The following is a 19,716-nucleotide window of genomic DNA, read 5'->3' as shown; positions in this document are numbered from 1 at the left end:
TGTCTCAAACACCATCGTATCCTGATGAAAGGTACAAGAGCTGAGAATAGGAGCAACCTGAACTTAAGCCACTGTCACAAGTGAAGTAAGATGCTGAGGCCCACGGTGCTGGCAACAGCCTGTCTTGGGGCTGGCTCACCAAAAATGAGAACGTACCTCGAGAGTAAAATCCTGTGGACTTTGCAGCAATCCAGCAGTACATCTGACAGTAGAGCCCTCTGGTGTCTTCACCACCTCAGTGCAGTGGTGGCTCAAAATTCCTCTTTCCCGTTGGTAGGAGAAGGAAGGAACCACCAGGACTAAACACCTCAGGATAGTTATTTTTCTTACTCCACTCACCAGACTCCATCCTTATGCTCTCACAGAATGCCACTACTGCACATGCTGAGCATACAAGCGCAGGTCAAACTCAGGTAAAGTTCAAACTGGGGAAGTTTTCTAGTAGTTGGTTTGTAGGGTTTCATAGAGATACAAGGTGGGCTTCCAGGAAGGATAGAACTGGAGAAGTGGGTGTTTTGCTCACCAGCCTTTGTGAAAAATGGCACTGCAGAGGTCAGCATTTGGGTGCTGCATAATTTTTAGCCTACAATATTGCATTGAGATGAATAGAATAAAGGAAAAGTGGGCAGTTGTCTTGGACACTACAGAGACTCAGGCATTTCTATTCTTGACTCAGAAACAGTTTGGGCTTCTAAAGAGGTTGGGGTTTTATTTTAATTCAGAAAGCAAAATATTTGGTCTTGCTAGAGATTTTGTAGCTACAACCTTGCACACAGCAGTTTGATTCCCAGTCACACTACCAGCTCGGAAGATGTTGCAATACTTGGACACACCAAAGGCATGTCAGCAGCACTAGGCTGGTTTAAACTTTCGAAAGTGGTAGTAAGAACTTCTGACTCATTTGTGCAGAAGACTAATTACCTTCCCATTTGAAAGGGCTGAAGTTCAAATAAGTTCAGTGTGACCAGCCTGGATCTCAGGCGATCTTTTGATACTGAAAGAATTTCACCTGCCCAGGTGTGGATATGCTGGCTGCTGCATCCCAAAGTGATATCCGGCATTATTTATAAAGTGCTCCACAGACAGGATTCTTAAAACCCCTCTCAGAAAAGACAGGAGCAAACAGTTTAGAGCAAAATGCACCCCTGCAATATATACAGTGCCTGCATGGGATGAGCTCTGGAGACAGTCCTTAGCTTTAATCCAGAAAGGGCACCACACCTCTCCTTGCCTGGGAGGAAGGGCAGGTATCTGCAGCTGCACTCCATTCTGCAAGCCTTACAGCCAGGGTCATTTGCCTATGAGACAAGAACACCCACTGCAGAAAACAAAGTCCCTTTATATGTCAAAGGCTGGGTGGAAACAATTTTCAGCTTGTTGGAGACAGGAACATCAATTATCCTTACAGACAACTCAGACAGGGACTGATTAAGTACCATACCAGGATGATAAGTGCTAGCTAAAACTCTGAAAGAGGGAAATTGAACCACATTTTTAAAAGGTGCTTAGGGCAAATTTAAGTGAATGGAAATTTGGCATTTTTATGGGGAGAGCACCAAGTGCTGCAATTCTTTCCTACCCCACCCAGTCAACTGCCTGCAAAAGGCGTATTTTTGACAGCAATAGGGAAAAACATGACAGCAAATAGGCTGTCAGACAGAGCAGGAATTCACCTAGGATCAGGCCACTCCGTGTAATTTCTGTATTCAAAATCCAAAGTGCTGCACTGCAGTAACAGCTCAGATCAAAAGCAAAATTTGTGGCATCTCCCAGTGCTATCCCCAGCTGTTAGGAACAAGCAGCAAACCTTCAGAGGGCCTTGCTTGTATTGCTGGGGAAGTCAGAGTGTTAGTGTTTCTAATCACAGAAACAGGAGTTCATTTACAAAGCAAGGCTGTAATCCTGTAGCAGTAACGGAGGTGTGAAATGCACATCCCTGGCAGAGGGGCCTTTGGGGCTGCAGCCTGTGTACAGTGTGCTGCAAAGAACACACCGGTGAAAAGAGCTGAGAGCTGGCATCAGGTACCACTGTCGCTGCAGGACCACTGGGACACTGCTGCCAACTGTTTTGACAAGTAGGCTCAGGGAGATGACTCTAGTGTTGCTCCTCGAACACAGACAACTCCAAAAGCAGTGGGAATGAGTGACGCAATGAGGCCACCAGCTTGCCAGCTGGAAGGGAAGCACTGGTGGTGCCTCCAGCATGAGTGGGAGGGAAGAACACGTGGCAAGCGGATGCCACACCAGCCGCTTTTTCCCCATCAGCTCCATCGTGCTGACTTGGCAACAAGCTGAGTTAGGACCCCTGGCTAGGACTTAGCAGGAACCACTGGCCCATGGAGATGCAAGATTCAGCTGATCAGCTACTCCTCTCGCAGACACTAAGGAATAGAGATGCCCCTATATTTCAGCCGACTATTGCTTAGCCAGGGGCAGCCACCCACCTGTATTCCCCTGCTGTGCAGAACCAGCAGCACCAACTTCCCACTGGGCTCAAAACCCTTCTGACTTTCTTCCTGCAGCCCCATGTGCTGAGAGTGGAGTTTTGTAATAGATGTGTAGACTTGTGACAGACACAGAAGGGAGATATTACTTGGGATTTCTCAAAAGACACAAGCCGAGGATGCTCTGAGAAACTGCCAGCCTAAACCAAATCTCACCTCGTATAACAAAGCTGTGGAGCTCATGGCCATGGTACAGTTTGGAAGCCAAGAACATGAATAATTTCAGAATGAGATCTGACAAATTCCTGAAGGCTAAAGACACTGGTAACTATGAAATACAATGGTGCGTATGCAATCTTCATCTCAGAAAGTTTCTCAACAGCTGTTTGCCAAAAATGGGGAGGTTATGCCAGGGGACAGATGACTTTGTAATTGCTCAGTTACTCAACAGGTCTGTCGTGGATGGCTCTGCAAGATGAGCTACATCACTGCAGAGACAGGGACAGAGCCTCCAAGGCAGTTCTTTGGTTTAAACACTTACTTCCACACCAGCCAAGGGCGTTACCACCAGTTCACCAGTGCACCTTAGTTCTGTGCAGCCAACGCAAAAATATTTGCTATCTTTACAATATCCTCGATCTTGTCCTTAGACAGGATCAGCTGCAATCTCTACATGAATCCTGACAGCTTTTAAAACTTTCCTTCAAACTATCCATGACAAAGTCTCTAGAACTTCCCTAGGTGCTCATTTTCCAAGTCCAAATAGTCTTACTGCTTGAAGCAGCCTTCCTAAATCTGACCTAACCTTTACCTTGCCACAAATGGAGAGAATAAAAAGATGCTACCAGACCTTTCTAGGGGTCTGGACTAGCACCTGTCTTGTTTACTCTTAAGCAGTATTAAAAGCATATAGAGTCAAACAGAATAAAAGTTACCCCCCATCCAGCAGGTATAGGTTCTTCTCATGTTGCTCTACACCACTCCAAAAAGCATAACAGTGTTTGCATGCTTTATGCAGTAAGATTATACATACATACATACACTATGTTTTGTTCAGAACTGAAAGAAACAGGAATATCAGGCTTTCCAGAAGACAGACACAAGGAAAGACTGTTCAGCCAATGGTAATTTTCATTTCCACCCAAAACATGACAAACCTGCATAAGGGATATATGTATGACTATATGGGAAAACAATTTAAAGGTGAAATCTAAAGAGACAAATGTGCTTGAAATCAGCAGTGGCTGTCAAGTAAGCCAGCCCTTTAGTCTTCCCTTGGGGGAATGTCCAGCATAAAACTGTTTCAAGTTACTCTACTGTTTTAAGTAATTGCTTCTCTGTCTGCAACCAGTGAAATCCTCTTCCTACTTGGTAGCTCAGGAATGACAGTTTATCTCCTCAAGGTGCAGAGTTCTCAGCCTTGCTGGCTGTTTGCAGGGGTTCAACCTCACAGTGTAACCATGCTTGCTGCATCCTGATGCTGTGAGGAGGTGACAAGTGGCTCTGGGGCTCACTAGGTCCGTGGTGTGTCATGCAGTGCATCTGAATACAATCCCTAAGGGGTTGTAATCATTTGTCCTTGTTTGCAATTTAAAAGTCAGCTCTGATTTTAGAAGAAAATAAGTATTTTATAGGTTTTAAATACTATTCTTCATGGTACTGTTGTCCACGGCAATTTTAGAAGGAACAGGTTCTACAATATGACATTTTCTTTGGGCATATGTGCAAAAGGAAAGGAAGGACTTAAAACATGCTCTCCATTGTCCCCACTCATGGGGACTCCTTTTAGAGCATAGCAGAGGGGGAAAAAGACTAGAGAAGGTTATCTTTAAATCCATTCACACCTCTGCTTCTTGTCAGCACTTTAGGCTTACTTACATTTCTGCTATTAAAAAAGCAAGATTCCTAGCCAGCACTATTTGATGATAGAAACTCCCAGGTGAAGAATTTCTCAGTTTTCTTATTTAATTTTTTTTTCTTAAGGGTTTCTTTGCAGGTAGACAAAAGCTTGCCATTCACATAGCTCTCCTCTGCACCACAGGCTCCCATCTTCACCATACACACTGGCACAGCTGAGGTCCTGCTCCCAGCATCTCCAGTGGCCTCAGTGCCACATCCACTCAGAGGGGCATAGGCAGCAAAACAAGCAGCCCCAGTCATCTCAGCAGGGAACTCTTACAGGGAGCTCTTACACCCCCACTCTCCAGGCCAGTTCCAGGAAAAGAGGCTTTTACAAACAGGTTCCCTACATCACTCTTTCCTTATATAAGCAGGCAAGATTTTTTTCCTCTCCCCCCTCCAATAACTGAGGCAGGCCTATCCTATTGCAAAGCATAATTAAGATAAGAGACTAGTAATTCCCTGATATTAAGTGAGAACTTTCTATTTGTAGGTAAATAAAAAAATAAGCCATTTTAAGATTAAGTTTTTTGGTGGGGTTATTTTTGTTGTTATTTGGGGTTTTTGGTTTTGTTTTGTTTTTTGTTGTGGCTTTTTTCCCCTCATAGAAATAAGAAAACAAAACCTAGAGATTCTGGCATAAGATAACATTTAAAGAACTGAGCAGTATAATGTAGTACCAATCCCTTTCCTTTGCCCTAGCAGTTACAACTTCTTTTACTTGGTTTCTCTTCAAAAGTTGATCAAAGCTCCATGTTTTTAGACACTACAGCATTCTGTTCATTCTTTGACTGACCAAAAGTATTGCTGAAATACTCATAAATAAATTAGAAAAAAAACCAAAAACCAAACCAACTCCACCCAGCTTGCCTCAAATCGAATAAGAACCAGCTCCAGAAAAACTCATATTTCTGTGAATGCTTTTTCTTGCAGGGGTATCACATCACTGCAGTCTACCAAGTTCAGCAACAATGGTACATGTAGCAATATATAATAGACATATCTTTTCTTTTTTTAATACTTATAGTAATTTTTAAAGATTAACAGTAGAGAGCACTGGGCAACAAGAACTGACATTTCTGAAGTCTGTCATGAGGTGTGTTTCATCATCGCATGGAGCCCTGACATGATGCAGTGAGGTCCAGCACAGGTCCCCTGGTGAGTCAGAAATTAAGGATGCAGCAAGATGGGAAGGAGAAGGCCAGCCCTGCTCTGGAGAATGCACTTGCAGGAGGTTATGACTGGTTTAAGATAACTGAGGACTCACCTTGCAAGGGCAGTGGTCTCCACAGGGAAGCAAACATCTCCTGTGAACCCATGTGGCTTCTGAGTAGTTGGTTTCAGGAATTGGAAAGTTACTATAGACTCTTGCTTTCATATATGATGAAGGTGGGAGCAAATCATAAAACGTTTGTGAGAAATCATTCCCTCTAATCAACCTATAATCCTCACTTTTCTTCACCCTCTCCCCCCTTTTTCTCCCATTACTGCAAGTAAACAAACTATTTATGGTACGTACAGAGATTATGCTTTATCCACTTTATCCAACCTGCTGAAGTTTCATATACTTTAAGAAATGTGAGCTATCAAAGTGCCTCTTCCAATTGTTGTAATTTCAACCATTTTTTTACATTTGCAGATGCCTAAAGGCTGGGAAATAAGCATTGCAGAAACAGTGAGAAGGGCTGAAAACCATTTCTACTTCCCATCACAAGCTCTCAAATGACCTGTATCTCATTTAGAAACCTGTCAAAACACCTCTCCGAACAAGCAACTTTTTCTGCTTTCAGAGTTCCCTGTTGTACCTCTTGAAATACCTCAAGGCTGATGTCAGCTGCAAAGGTAAAATAACATTTCCAGCACCTGAAACAGGGGTTGGCAAGAGCTCACACTTGACAGCTGCTGGATGCTCGAAGGAGACTGTAAATAAAGGACAGGAGATTACTCCCAGGCTGGGAGGAAGTGTGGGTTAAGCACCTAGACACAGTTTTATCGTGTAGTTACAAGGGCTGGGGAAGGGAAGGGCCAATGGCACACTTTGCCCTTGCTCCTGCCCCCTGTGGGCAGGGCTTGCATGCAGAAGGTGCCCCTAAGTGGCAGCTGACCATATGCTGCACAAGGGAGGTGGGGCCCAGCTTCTAAGCACAGATGGTTTAGGCCCTGTTAAAGACTAATCCTGTGATTTTCTTCAGCTGAGTTTAAGGCAGTGGGATAAGCTCTCCATAGACTCAATGCCTGAAGTTTGTTACCCCCAAGCACAGAACCTCTGTGGTGATGGTGACAGCCCATTGCCTACATCTGGACTCCAATCTAAATTTCAGTTTAGTCTTAGCAAGTCCCTGAATCCTCACCCCTCGTGGTGCTCATGGACCTGGACAAATCACTTTGTGTCTCTGAGCCTCTACTTTCCAACAGTAAAACAGAAATAATTATATTGACCTTCTTCATAAAATGCCTTGCAAATGCTAGACAACAGCTAAGTACTATCATGATTATTATACAAAATAATCCATTATGGCCTCTGGATGCCAGAGAAGAAATGAATGATGGCTGGAGTCCACATAAACACTCTGTGAGATCAATGCACGCACTATTACAGTGTTGATCTGGACTCCTAGTGTGTGTTCCCACAAATCCACATGGGGATGAAAAATCCAAACATATCTCTTGGCTGACAACTGACTAAAGCTATGTAACAGAGAGGAAAAAAATATCTAACCCCATTGCATTAACCAAACTACATAGTTTCTGCTTTGATCACAGAAGGAAAAACGTTATTTTGGCCAAGTTTTCTGCATTTGAAGAGAATTGTTTTCAGTTTGTTTTGGGGATTATTTTTGCAGATGAGCCATCTGAGTTTGATATGAAGAAGATGCATTTAAATGTTTAACACTCTGTCAAAGTGAGGCACTCATCAGCTTTAAAAATTAAAAATTGTCTGGGAGCAAAAACACTGTCTTGTTTGCTGACAATGGGGAAAAAAAATTCCAAACTCCATGCAAGGTCAAAAGAGTATCTTCTGTACTCCACTGCGCAGAGGCAAACAGGAGAATGAATTCAAGGTTTTTCTAGGAAAGCTTCAGAAGAAACCAGCTTAATTCTATGCTGTGCTAAGAGCCAGTCCAAATCCACTTCCTACTTTGTTGTTGAAAAACTGTCTGCTTCCGACCCTCTCTACATTCGCCAGTCACCACCAGTCAATGCCCATTAAAGCTTTGGAGGAGCTACCCCCAAAAGCAAAAGACATTTAGTGTACTCAAAGAGAAGTGCTTTGCTTTCCTTCTTATAATGCCCCAACTCTTGCATTTTTAATAAGGGATAAAAAGGGTGTGACAGATGTGCTTCACCCACTGGTGAGCAGAGTTGTGTGCCATAGGCTTTCCCCAAGTGCTGGGTACCAGTGTCTGCTATGAGTACCAGCATCCACGATGACCCTGTACTTCCAGAAATGGAGCTGCAGGGATGGTAGACACTAGTCTGCCTTTTCCAAACTCCTAAGTGAGGAAGAAGAGGAATAGGTCTATATGGATATTTTCTTCTAAAAAGAACTGGTGGAAAAACCAGTGCACAGCCTCTGCAGTCACAGGATGCTGCACACAGCCCCATTGGCTCAGGCATCCAGATCAACATGTAGGAGCTGGACTCCCTGGGGTCACCATCTGTACAGCACATCTGTGGTACCCTCACCATGTACAGCAAGGCTGGCATAGTGGCTGTCTTGAAGGACAAGCTCATCAGGGTCCACACGACATTGCACTTAAGGGAACACACAGAGCTTGACACAGCCTGGTTCCTAAGTACCAGGGTGGTTATTAGTCCTTCCCAGAGCATTTCAACTGCTACCTATAGCTTTTCCAAAACTGCAGACCACAGCACTTAACTAATCTCCTAATTACAAGCAGAAGCCTTTATTCTAGTATGATTCCTTCCTTCCTTATACTCTGTGCTTTAAGCCTCATGATGTGTTTCTTGAGGAGACTTGTTGCTCCCAGTACATTATCATTTTGTGAATGAAAAATGCCCCAGTGACATGCCAACAGATAGAAGGACCATATGTCTCAGTGAGACTTTTGGTTGCAATAACCCATCACCTAAACAAAACAGCATGCAGCCCAATTACCTTCCAGAACAACTGGGGTTGTGAAGGTAAAAGCCCAGGATTCAGATTTTCAATCAAGTGGCCTAAAATCAGAGATCCAGCCTGAGATTTTGTAAAAGCCTCACATATTCTTCTTGGTCTCAGTTGTGGTTTTAAAAAGACAGTTCATCTCAGGAAAAAGCATGTGCCATATTGGACATTTAAAACCTGCCACATTAAGAAATGCAATGGTACTTTGTCTGCACATATCTCAGAACCCCTGCCCCATGAAATTCCTGCTCAGAATGTCTATAATGTATTTAAATACTGAAATAATTTTTCTGCCATAGCCCAAGTATTTGGAAAAGAGATGACATTTATTCAGCTGGTAAAATAATCCAGCAGCACATATTGTGCCCCTCTCATAGCTTCTGGAAGAAAGCCCAATATACACATTCTAACTGGTATAAAATCTTTTCTGCAGTCACTTGCAAAAGTATTTGGAAAGGGTTTCAAAATACTGGTATCAGCAAGATGCATATGCTTGATTACTGTTTGCATGGCTCCAATTGCAGGAAGTCATGTAAGAAGTGGTAAAAAGGCCTTTAGTTACATGTTAGAAAACAAAGTGATCGCAACAGGATTTAAAAGTGCCTTTGCTAATGGGAACCAGGCAGCTAATGTCAGTCCTTTCAGTTGTTTGACAATAGCAAAACCAAGGCAGTTAGATCCAAAGGCAAACAAAATAACCAGTGCTTCATGCATCTACCCACAGGCACAGAAAATCTTCTGTTCCCTGGAGTAAGTCCCTGCCCCAGCACAATAATCTTCAGCCACACTGGGGACATTGCACCACAAATGGTAGTAGAGAACTGAACTGGTGGGAAAAACAGTGTGGAGAAAACAAAAGGGGAAGGGGAGGGCATGAGCTCCACTCTATGACAGAGTTCAGAGCTGGGTCAGCTTTCTAGGTGGATATAGCCAGATGAAGAGAAGGGGGAAGCAGGAGTGAAGGCACAAACCTGCATTGTTGTTAAAACCAATGCTCAAAGCCCCAGCACAGCCACTTCTTGGACAGCCATGGCTAGAATGCAACCTCTCGTTGCAAAGCTGTCATCTCAATACAGCCAATTTTGTCTCTCCTCTGATTTTCCCAAGTCAGGAAAGACCACGTTTGAAGGCTGAAGAGTTCTCAAAGGAAACATTGCTCACATTCATGACTATCCTTTTCAGATCCTACTGTTACATCCATGCAAGTGACCACATTGCTAATGTAAAAATTCTCTCTCGATGATAATTTCTTCCCAGATGTTGCTACAGTAGCAATTCCTTTTTTTTTTTTTTTTTTTTTTTTTTTCATTAAGAGGTACCCTTGTCATATTGGCTTGAAGCATGAGACAATTTAATTGAATATCTGATTTCTGGCAGTGTCTGATCTTGTCTTCTTCCAAAGAAGTCTTAAATATGCTCTGTAACACATGCTACTGGGCAGAAATATGTTGTGGAGGAAGATTTTATTTTAAAGATGACTAGAGCTCAACATGTTTTTTTTTTAGTAGATAGGATAAACAGCATAATTGTGCATTTGTTTTTCTCTATGCAAGTGCCTCAAACTGACATTTCCAAAATTTAAACCCTCTAAGCAGTGACCTTGGGGCAGCTAGGAAGAGCTAGATTTTTGCTCTTTTCTCAGCATCAAACATCTTTTGGCTGGCACCTCTACAAATGTACGCACATGAAAACCTAGAGGCAAATTGTTTAACAAATCAGAAAAATGGCTGAGCAACCACCCCTCACCCCTGCAATGCCTCAGAATTATTTCTGGGTTTTTTTGAGGTGAAGTGGAATATTTTTAACCCTCATCCTTCATCAAGGCTTTGCTCCTCCTTGATTTTGTATTAAGGCAGAGAGTACTCAGTAACACTTTCCTCACTGTCTGCTGTTCATTCCTCCCCTTATTCTTGATTTCACAGACTGTTTTTCATCTTCTGCTGAATTCTACAATTCATTTTGTCTGATATACTAATACATATACATCTCTCTGTCTATCTATCTATTTGTCTGTCTATGTATCTATCTATCTATTTACCATGTTTGCATTATCCTTCTCATAAAGAAACCAAGAAAATGCTATATTCAAAGCAGTGCTGATTTTCCAAGTATTAAGTTTCTCTCCCTTTACTGTGACCAAGGGATTTATTTGCTTTTTGCTCTTATACAACCACATGCTCTGTTTCCAACACTGACATACCTGTGTTCTTCCTTGGAGTTTGCCACCAATTCCAGCACAGCCAGATAAGGCAGCAGTGAATATTGTTCCTGACAGGGTTATTACTTTGTACTTAGAATACTGAAACATTTAGAAACATTATCCCAATTTCAGTGTTTATTCATATGGTATGACATTACTGTTTCAGAAGCAGCACCACACTCTGCCATTAATCCTGTGTGACAGGGCTGCTCTGCTGTCCATACTGATAATATCTGTATAAAAGGGAGAACAGAAGATCAAACCACACATAAACTGACTCCGGGGCTGAAATTAGAAATAATCCTTCCAATGAAACAATAAAGATTTGGAAAGGGTTGGCATGTTTTATAATGTACTGCTGATAAGACACAAATGCAACAAAAGCTTCTCAGTTCAAAAATATATGGAGGAATGCTGAAAGCTGTAATATACTGCTTGTTTAGATGATCTATAAAGGATCCAGCTGTTGAGAGAGGAGGTACTGGTGAAGAACCTAATTTTTCTGCTTAATCACTTTTCAGTTCAGAAAGTTCTGTCTCAAATTTACCCAGATGCTATAGGCAACCAGAGCAGGGTGAGGAATGGATTTGCAGCTTGATGCTAGTTCTAAAAAAAATTCTAAAATATGAAAAGAGTAGTTTGTGGATGAAGCAAACATTTAGTATTGTTTAAACATTTTGGCTTAGAGCATTTAAAACTTTCAAACTGAAACTGAAGAATTTTGATATAAAATGTGGCAAGTCATAAGATGTTGAAAAGAATGGTCTAGCTGCTTTGAAGTTTGGTGCTCGTTTCTCCCCCTATTTTGTACATATGTACAATTTGACTAAACTGATAATTTGGCCTCCAAAGTAACTTTTTTTTTTCCTCAGAGAACCTCTGGCTATCAAAATGTCATCTCTCTGTGTAGGAAGTAGATACAAAGAGAAAGGTCTCCCACTTGTGTCCCTTTAAGCTGCTGCTTAAAAGTGTGAGATGTGACACCCAAACTCATCACTTCAGTTGAAGTACATACAGTGAAAGCAAAGTCATAATGACTGCTTTATACTGACAATATTTTCTGACTACTGGTATCCACTTGCTGAGCTGATGTGGAAAACCATCATGCTCCAGGTCAGTTCAATATAAAGTTCTATAAAGATTAATTCATAAAATTCCTCCCTTTCAGGAAAGAAGCTTTTTGTGCAGTCCTCAATGAAAGGAACTTATGCTTAGATGGGCAGAACAATTCCTGTTACAAACACCATCCCCACTCCATCCCGTCCTCCTCCTTGCACAGTTCTCTGCACTCTGGGAGAGCAAGAGATGCGGGACCAGGCTAGTGCAGCCACCTCTCCTTGAGGAAGGGGAAAGCCAGGAAAGTCTCTGACAGGGAGAGCTCTCTAACTGTAGGAATCATGTATCTCCTGGCTGAATGTGGGCAGGGGTGAGGCAGGCATCCAGCTGCTCAGCATACTCTAAATAAGGACTGCTGCTCTACCTCACCAGTGACATCCACTGCAGCACCTGCCTCCAATGTAGCAGGCCTGAAAGCAGCCAAGTGACTCTATTTAAAACTAAAGAGGAAAGTACAAAGCTTTGAAGTCAGAAGGCATATAATGAATTCAGCAAAACTTTATATTTCAAAGCCAATTCTATTTGTAGAAGCCATCTGCCCAGAGAAGAGCTTGAACATGCACCTCTGACAGGAGTCAAAAGAGTTGAGGGAAACAGATCTCATTGAGGATGTTTCAGATCATCCATTCCTATAATATCTGAAATGTCACTTTGTAGTGGAGCAGCTTCCATCTTTATATCAATTACAACATTTACATCCAGCTCCTGCAGCGTTGCTGGCATTTGAAGAGACTGTCCAGTCCAGTAGCTCCCAGCAATTTCTAATGAGATATGCCAATAAGACATCACTGCTTGTTCCTCCTAACAGTAACTGTGAGTTCTCTGAAGCTTTACCTTAAGCTACTGTCTTTCTTATCTCTCCAATGATCATTGACCTGGCAAGTCTCCTTGCCAGCACTCAGCTTTTAAGCTGCAAATCCAGAGAAGCTCCATCCAGAAGGACAAGGGGTAGCATGATGTGAAGCCCTTACTTTCACAGGGCAGGAAGTTGTCTTCACAGGCAGCAAATGCAAACCCACCCTTGGAAAGAACCAGCATCTGAGACAGCTTTTCCCAGCACCATCTTCTCAGAGCATCCATCGGCCAAACTGTTCTGCAGCATGCAAGGGCTTATATTTCTACTGCAGGCAAAAAACATTGTGTAAAGCTCAAAACAAGTCTGTTTAAGAATTCCCTCTGATGTCTCTGTTTTTTCATATGAACACATAAGAGCCATTAAAATTCTGTCTGATAACTGGCTTCCCAAGAGCATAAGAGCCAGGCAAGACTATGCCAGCCTCAGACTCTACCAATATTTTTCCTGGCTTAAAACAGACACTAAGATAAGCCTGGAAGTCATCTGTGAAGCCAATCTCTGTCTTAGACTTTGAAGATTATTCTCTTATACACAAGGAAGCAGAGAAAACCAGAGGTTATTCCCCTGGGAAAAGGTTGAAAACCATCACTGGAAATTTATATCAGCCAACAGCTGGGACAGCTGAAAAGAGGTTGGCCATGGTCACTGGTTCTAGCAGAACTTGGAACTGTGTGAATGCTGACTTTCCTCAGCCAGCATGTCCCCAAATCTCTACCCAGATGCACTACTGGCATTTACAGACCTCATAGGACCATTTCTGTCTTTGACAGAGAACAGTTACCATAATAGAGGCAAAAGTGGAGAATGGGGAGGGTATAAGCCAGCAGAAAGATATGACTGTGTAAGACTTATTTTGTTAGAAATCATATTTAAAACAGCTTCTCTTATTCCTAAAATCTTTATTTTAGTCCTCACTGGATGTAGTCCAGTGCAAGTGTATTCAGTTTCCAGTGCTGTAGTGTTTCAGCTCATCAGAATATTATGTGTCAAATATCAATATAATATTATTATTAATTAATATTAATTAAGACATTCCTGTCAAGAAGAAGCTATTTCTTCACCTGTGGGTTTGGTTAAGACATTATCAGCATTTTCTCACCTGCACTCATATTTATGCCTGTGGGAAACCAGGTCCAGAGCCCTGCTGCAGCACATCACAGAGGCCTTCTAGGAAAGGCTCTTTAGGATATGGAGGAAGCAAAGTGCAATTTGAATCCTTGATAGCCTTGAAACAGAAGCTTTTAGCCTCTGCAGCTTTGTCAGTCCAAGAGATTGTTTTTCTGTGCCTACAGCTGTGGATGGATGGAGGGGGTAGAGATCCTCCACACTGACAGCAATTCAGAGGGATGCTTCAGAGCCCCTGTGCCACACAGATACATACAACAGTCCAGTGCATATAACCAAGCAATTGAAATTAGGTTGCAACCACTGGCACACAATCCCACCTCTGATCTTACTGTGACTCAGGGAAAGGAAAAAACTCCACACTTACACAAAGCTGCTCTGGCTTCAGCTGGGCTGTGTCTGCATCCAGCTCTTCTTGGGTCAGTGCCTGCACTGCAAAAGGAGCAAGTCTTCCAAGTCAACTTTTTCCTAGTCTCAAAATAGCTGCTGTAAAAGAAAAAGCAGATTCTTCATGAGCAGCAATAATTATAATAATAATAATAATAAAAATAACACCCCACAATACCCCACTGGTATTCACATAAAGAAATTCCAACTGCAGCCTTCCATTAATACTGCCTGATTTAGTATAGCATCCTGAGAGGATTGCAGACCCCATCTGAGCCACGTGGAGCATTCTCCAGCTGGTGTCTGTCAGGACAAACCCACACAGGTACAATCACCTCTAAAATGCTGAGGCTCGGGTGCTTCTCACTGCCCTAGAATCTCTATGTCCATCCTGCTGGAGGACCTCCCAAGACCTGCTAGAAAACCTGCTGTGTTGCTGCTGATGCCTAGTGATAATTGCCCACAGTAGAGGCTGCTTAACATGGCATAATCCTCAGCCCTTTATCTTAAATTTTTGGACAGTAATTTCTTTCTTGTTCTCAGTTTTTTGGGGGCTAATTTATTATCTGGACACCTTCACTCAGCAGGTTACCTCCTTCCCATTTTGAGGCCAGCTGTTGTCTTCAGAGGCACTGGACAGGCAGATGGACGGAGCAATGTACTCGCCTGTTCAACACTGTGCTCTGTCAGCACTGCTTTTGTGAAGGGTAAGACAAGGATATGGCAAACACTAGGGGCTGGTTTTTTCTACCTTTACTCTTTAAAATGGCAATCCCATGCATGTTATGGGGTTATTCCAAACCGAGCATTTTTTATTTTTCCTTCTCAGAAAAAACCTGTGGCAGAGCAAACTGATGTATAAATTATCATTGCTGGCAGTTAATGCATTGCTGGGTTTTAATACATAGAGGCAGGCACTGGAAATAGGTTCCTTTTGGCCCCTGAATTTTATATGAAAGGATGGGAGAGGGAACAGGAGCATAAAAACCTGAAACAATTTTTGAAGGTGGAAAACAGTGGCAAGCCCTAGTTAAATAGGTCCTAGATCGCAGGCTACGGCTGTAAGGGGCAGAGGACACTTTTCCCAGAGCAAAGCTGCCTCACCATGGAGGCCAAAATGTTGGATTTGGAATCTAGACTACTTGCTCCCAAAACTTTTTAAGCATATATATCAAGGAGTCAAGCAAGTAAAATCACAGCTGCCAAATTATTTGTGTTCCAGCAATATACAACTGAAGTGCTAATATGTACCAGCTGTACCTACGTCAGCTTTTTTGAAACTAAGATAATTTCTTTGCTGTACCAAGAGAAGGAGAAGGTCAACAAAGACACATTTAGTCTAGGCTGTACACTGATAAGATGTCTAATGTAGGCTATTAGTTCTTTCCTGCTTCAGAAGGTCCGAAAAAGTAGAAGCTGGACTCTTCTCCAGCATAACCTGACATTAAAATGGCATTCTTCGAAAAGTGCCTGCAATAAAACAGCATTTTATTACTGAGAAGGTGTGCTCTCAGAAAGGATCAAGGTCGTATCTGCTGAGTTTAATGACAGAAAATAAGCTTGTGACATATTACTTGTGCAGAGTTAACTTGGCCAAGAGATAATTAATGGAAGATGTGTAGTTGAGTCCTGTGTGCTGCTTCGAAAGTCTCAGGCTTTAATTGGTACCATTGGCTCATGTGAAATAAACTGTGCTTCTGATCCAGCTCAGGAATCAAAATGAGGCATAAAAAAAAAAAAAAAAAAACCAAAAAACCATTTTACTTTAGGAACTGACCTTATGATAAAGTGTTTTTAAAATTCAGAGTGTTTTAAATGGGTTTCTGGCTTCCAGAGCTGTTACTCTCCTCAATGTTGTGTGATATATTCTCTGATTTCCCTGCCACGGCTCATACGTTATGTAGCTGGTGACTATTGATGACGCATTTTGATGCATTCAGCACAACCACACACTAGCATGAACCAGGGCTCACCATATTTCTGCTGTGGAGCTTGAGTAAACATGGACCTGTGCCCAGACAGAGTTGGCGGTGGCTGGAAAACCAATACTGAAAGTCTAACAAGAACTGGCAAAAAATCTGCTCTACTTGAAAACATAGCACTGGAGCAAAGCTGTCATCTTTCAGTGTACTGAGGGCTTTCAGGCAGCCTAGTTTTGGTTTGTAGCAGGCACTACTCTTCCCATTTCCCTGGCTCCTTCCCACTCTTCACAGTCACTCAGGAGCCATTTCCACAAATCTTACTTGTGCACACAGATCAGGCAGAACTGATAAGGAAGGAGAGGAGGCTCTGACAGCAGAATGTCTCTGTTGCTGACTCCCTGTGTGGCCTCATCACACCACGGCTCTATTTCTCCCTATAAAATGACTAACAGCACTTCCTTACCTCCTGGGGGAATTGGGAGGATAAAAACAGCGACAACCACAAAGCACAAAGTTATTACAGCCATCCGTCCAGAGTGACTGTCAGCTTCAGCACGTAGGCTGCCCTCAGACATGGTGCTGACAGCATTCCCAGAGGCTGCCCTGTTGGATGGGGCACGTGTCATGCTTCTCTGGTATAGGTGCCCCTAGGCTCAGGGGCTTGAACCTCATACTAACTATATTCTGTCTCAGAGAAAGAAAGTAAACCTCTTTCATTAGGTTTCTTATTTTCCTCCAGGAGAAGGCAGCAAAGGAAGCCTCTGCCTTGGATGTGCTGAAGAAAACTGAGCATGGGATCACCCCCTGCTCTGTGACAGCCTCCTCCCCTGACAGGGAGAAGCTGAAAAGCCATAGTTGGAGCCCTACTGAAAGCCTCTGCTCCTCCTTCCTTCACAAAAGCAACAACTAGGTGTGGAAAAATGCTGTCAAACCCTACACCACATCAGTTCTTGCCACAAGTGCTCCCTCATTTCTAACCACTCTTCAAGGAAATACAGTGTAAACAGTCTAGTAAGATCTATTCCAGATGCTTGCTGTGGTACATCAGGAGATGAACATATTAACTCTTAAAAGCCCTCTAATTTTAAGGAGAACTCTGTACTTAAACTGAAAGAAGTTTTGCAGAGATCAGCAGAGTTCCTCTGATGGTAGGGAACCAGGGAAACCTGTTAACAGCAGACTCTGGATAATTGAGAAAATTATTCAATGCTGCTTTTAAAGTACTTTGGATTTCAATATTACATGGGTTGATAATACTTTTCTCTTAATCTTTTCAAGTCTACATTTGCAATGGTTTGTTTATTACTAGGTTTTGCCTTGCAATCAGATAAACACTGGCTTTCCTCCAACTGGAGCTCTATCTAAGCAGAGTAAGCCGAGTCAGACATGGCAAGAAAGACCATGGACAAATATGTCTACTTGATGCAATAAGTTTGGGGGCATTTTGGGTGGTGGTTTTGGGCATGTTGTATTGCCTACAATCTGTCATTAAAGTACTACTTGCTAAAGAAACAGGAGACAAAACAAACAGCTCAAAATTGTACAAGGACCTGAGGCAGATACCAAAATGGCCCATGGGGCAGGGAGAGGCAGAAGCAAGTACACGACAGAGGTCAGCACAGTGGATGAGAGGGATAAACTTCCTGAAATATCCAGGACTGGCACCATGCCCAATATATGCATCCTGAAGCCTGGCAGGCTTCTCCTAAAAACAAGTTCCCAAGCGACGCTACATCAGCTGGATCACCCTGCCACCAGGGCTGATTAAGGAGAGCAGCCTGCCTGTGACCAGCTGCATCTTCTAGGCAAAGAGGAGGAAGAGGCAAGTGTTACACCTTTTACACCACAACTGATTTGTTTCCATGTCTTCCACCATACTGTGTGCGTACTCTGACTGAGCTCTGCAGAATTCAGCAGTGACAATAAACATGCTTTCACAGCCAGCTGCTCCCCTGCCCCTTTTACCTGGCCAACATATACATCTTTTTAGTTATCAAGGAGCAGTCAAAAACAAATGCTATGGAAATCTGGCCCTGAAACAGTGCTCAGAGCAAAAATTAGCCCCAGAGCAATTGGATATTTAGGCGTGTTTCCCACTTTTTCATCTAGACATACTAAGCAGCAAGCAAGCTGGTAGAACCAGAGAGCTGGGAACATTCCCAGTGGAGCAAAATCTGGCTGCTAAAGGTATGCAGTGGTTGCTCTGGAGGAGCTTCTCCATGCTTCTGGGCAGACAGTGCTGGAGAAAAAAAGGGAGACATCTAAGGCAGGCTAGGCTGTCAGGGAGCCACAGCAAGAGTGGCATGACATGGCTTGCAGACACCAGAGTCCCACCTTGCCCCAGAAACCCTGTTCTCAGCCTGGTGTGCATCTGCCCTCATTCCTGAGCAGCACCACATAAAGTGTCCATGTGGAACAACACCTCAATTTAAAAACACAAAACCCAAACCAGTCAACAATTCAGGAACCCAGTGGGGTCTGTGGGGTCTCCTGATTTTGAGATCCTCACAGCAGGACATGTCGGTGGTTTAAAGTCCATGTTTCTCCCAGCCAAGGAAAAATACAGGAGGCTGTTCTCTGAAGTTTTCCATGATTGTTTATTGTTTCTTACCTAAGGAATTTTTCTCTAGCTGACAGCAGTCTGTTCAACACATTGTCCAGGGCAGAAAAGCCTCAACTCGGGGCTGGGCTTATCTTTTATAGTCTAAACTACCTACCTAATATTTACAATTATTTTCCAATACACTACAATTTTATTACTCTGTACAACTTTGTCCTTATCCAATTGAAGGATGCCAGGTTTGCATTCAACATGGATGGCATGAAGAAAAAGAAGGAAGAGGCATACCACGCCCAAAATCCTCCATCTGAGCTTCAAACCCCCTAATATAAACATTTCTAAAAATTCACTTTTCTATCTTTTAACAGTCTAATTTGTACTTTACTTAATTTTTGTGGCTTGCAATTCTTCCTGCAATGTTTTTCCAGGGGCTCAAATCCAGTCCCCAGGACCTCTGGACACCATGCCAGGACCTCTGAGACCCTGCCAGGAGGGTCTCAAGTCCTCCAGGGAAGCCAGAGGAGCACCCTGGACTCCCATACCCAGAGCTGCTACTTTTCCTCAAGGTGGATTTCTTTTGAACCCAACTATTCATATTTCCTCCCCAGTTTTGTCAACAATGGTCCAGGCAAAGTAGGTTAAAATAGGCTGCTGCCCCACTTTTGTCCTGTCCCTTTCACCTTTACATCACATGAGGACAATGCATATTCCATTTCACATAAACCCAGAAGTACACAAATGATTATGTATGACCAGCGACATATATAATTGTCTTAGATGCAGGCCTATAAATGATTCATTAAGATCTGTATCAACTGGTTATTTAATGTGTCCTGCTAATTAAGACTTTGTGATAAAGACAACTACAGCTCTCTATAATTATGCCTCTGGACAATGTGATGCACTTCCAACTAGTATTGAAATCCTGGGTGTTGACTTCTAAAGTAGGGTAGAAAAATATAGGTTAACTACTGCTCTTAATTGCCCTTCATGACTAAGATTATTGTAGAATTTCACTATACAACTCTCTGAGACTCTTCTGCACGTTGCACATTACAGTCACCGTTAGGTGACAATG

General features: G+C 42.8%; 1 protein-coding gene across 1 annotated transcript in view; it reads right to left on the bottom strand.

Annotated features, from left to right (window-relative positions):
* ABTB3 (ankyrin repeat and BTB domain containing 3) overlaps positions 1-14,231 on the bottom strand; it is a 178,093-nt gene extending 163,862 nt beyond the window's left edge. The window contains exon 1 of the mRNA XM_079303619.1: positions 14,137-14,231. The gene's annotated coding sequence lies outside the window, so the exon portion shown is untranslated. The remainder of the gene's footprint in view (positions 1-14,136) is intronic.
* Positions 14,232-19,716: the final 5,485 nt, after the last annotated feature.

This window comes from Erithacus rubecula, assembly GCF_903797595.1.
Source record: "Erithacus rubecula genome assembly, chromosome: 4".
Taxonomy (NCBI): domain Eukaryota; kingdom Metazoa; phylum Chordata; class Aves; order Passeriformes; family Muscicapidae; genus Erithacus; species Erithacus rubecula.
Note: the sequence above shows the minus strand (reverse complement) of the source record. Positions and strands in the feature narration are given on the sequence as shown.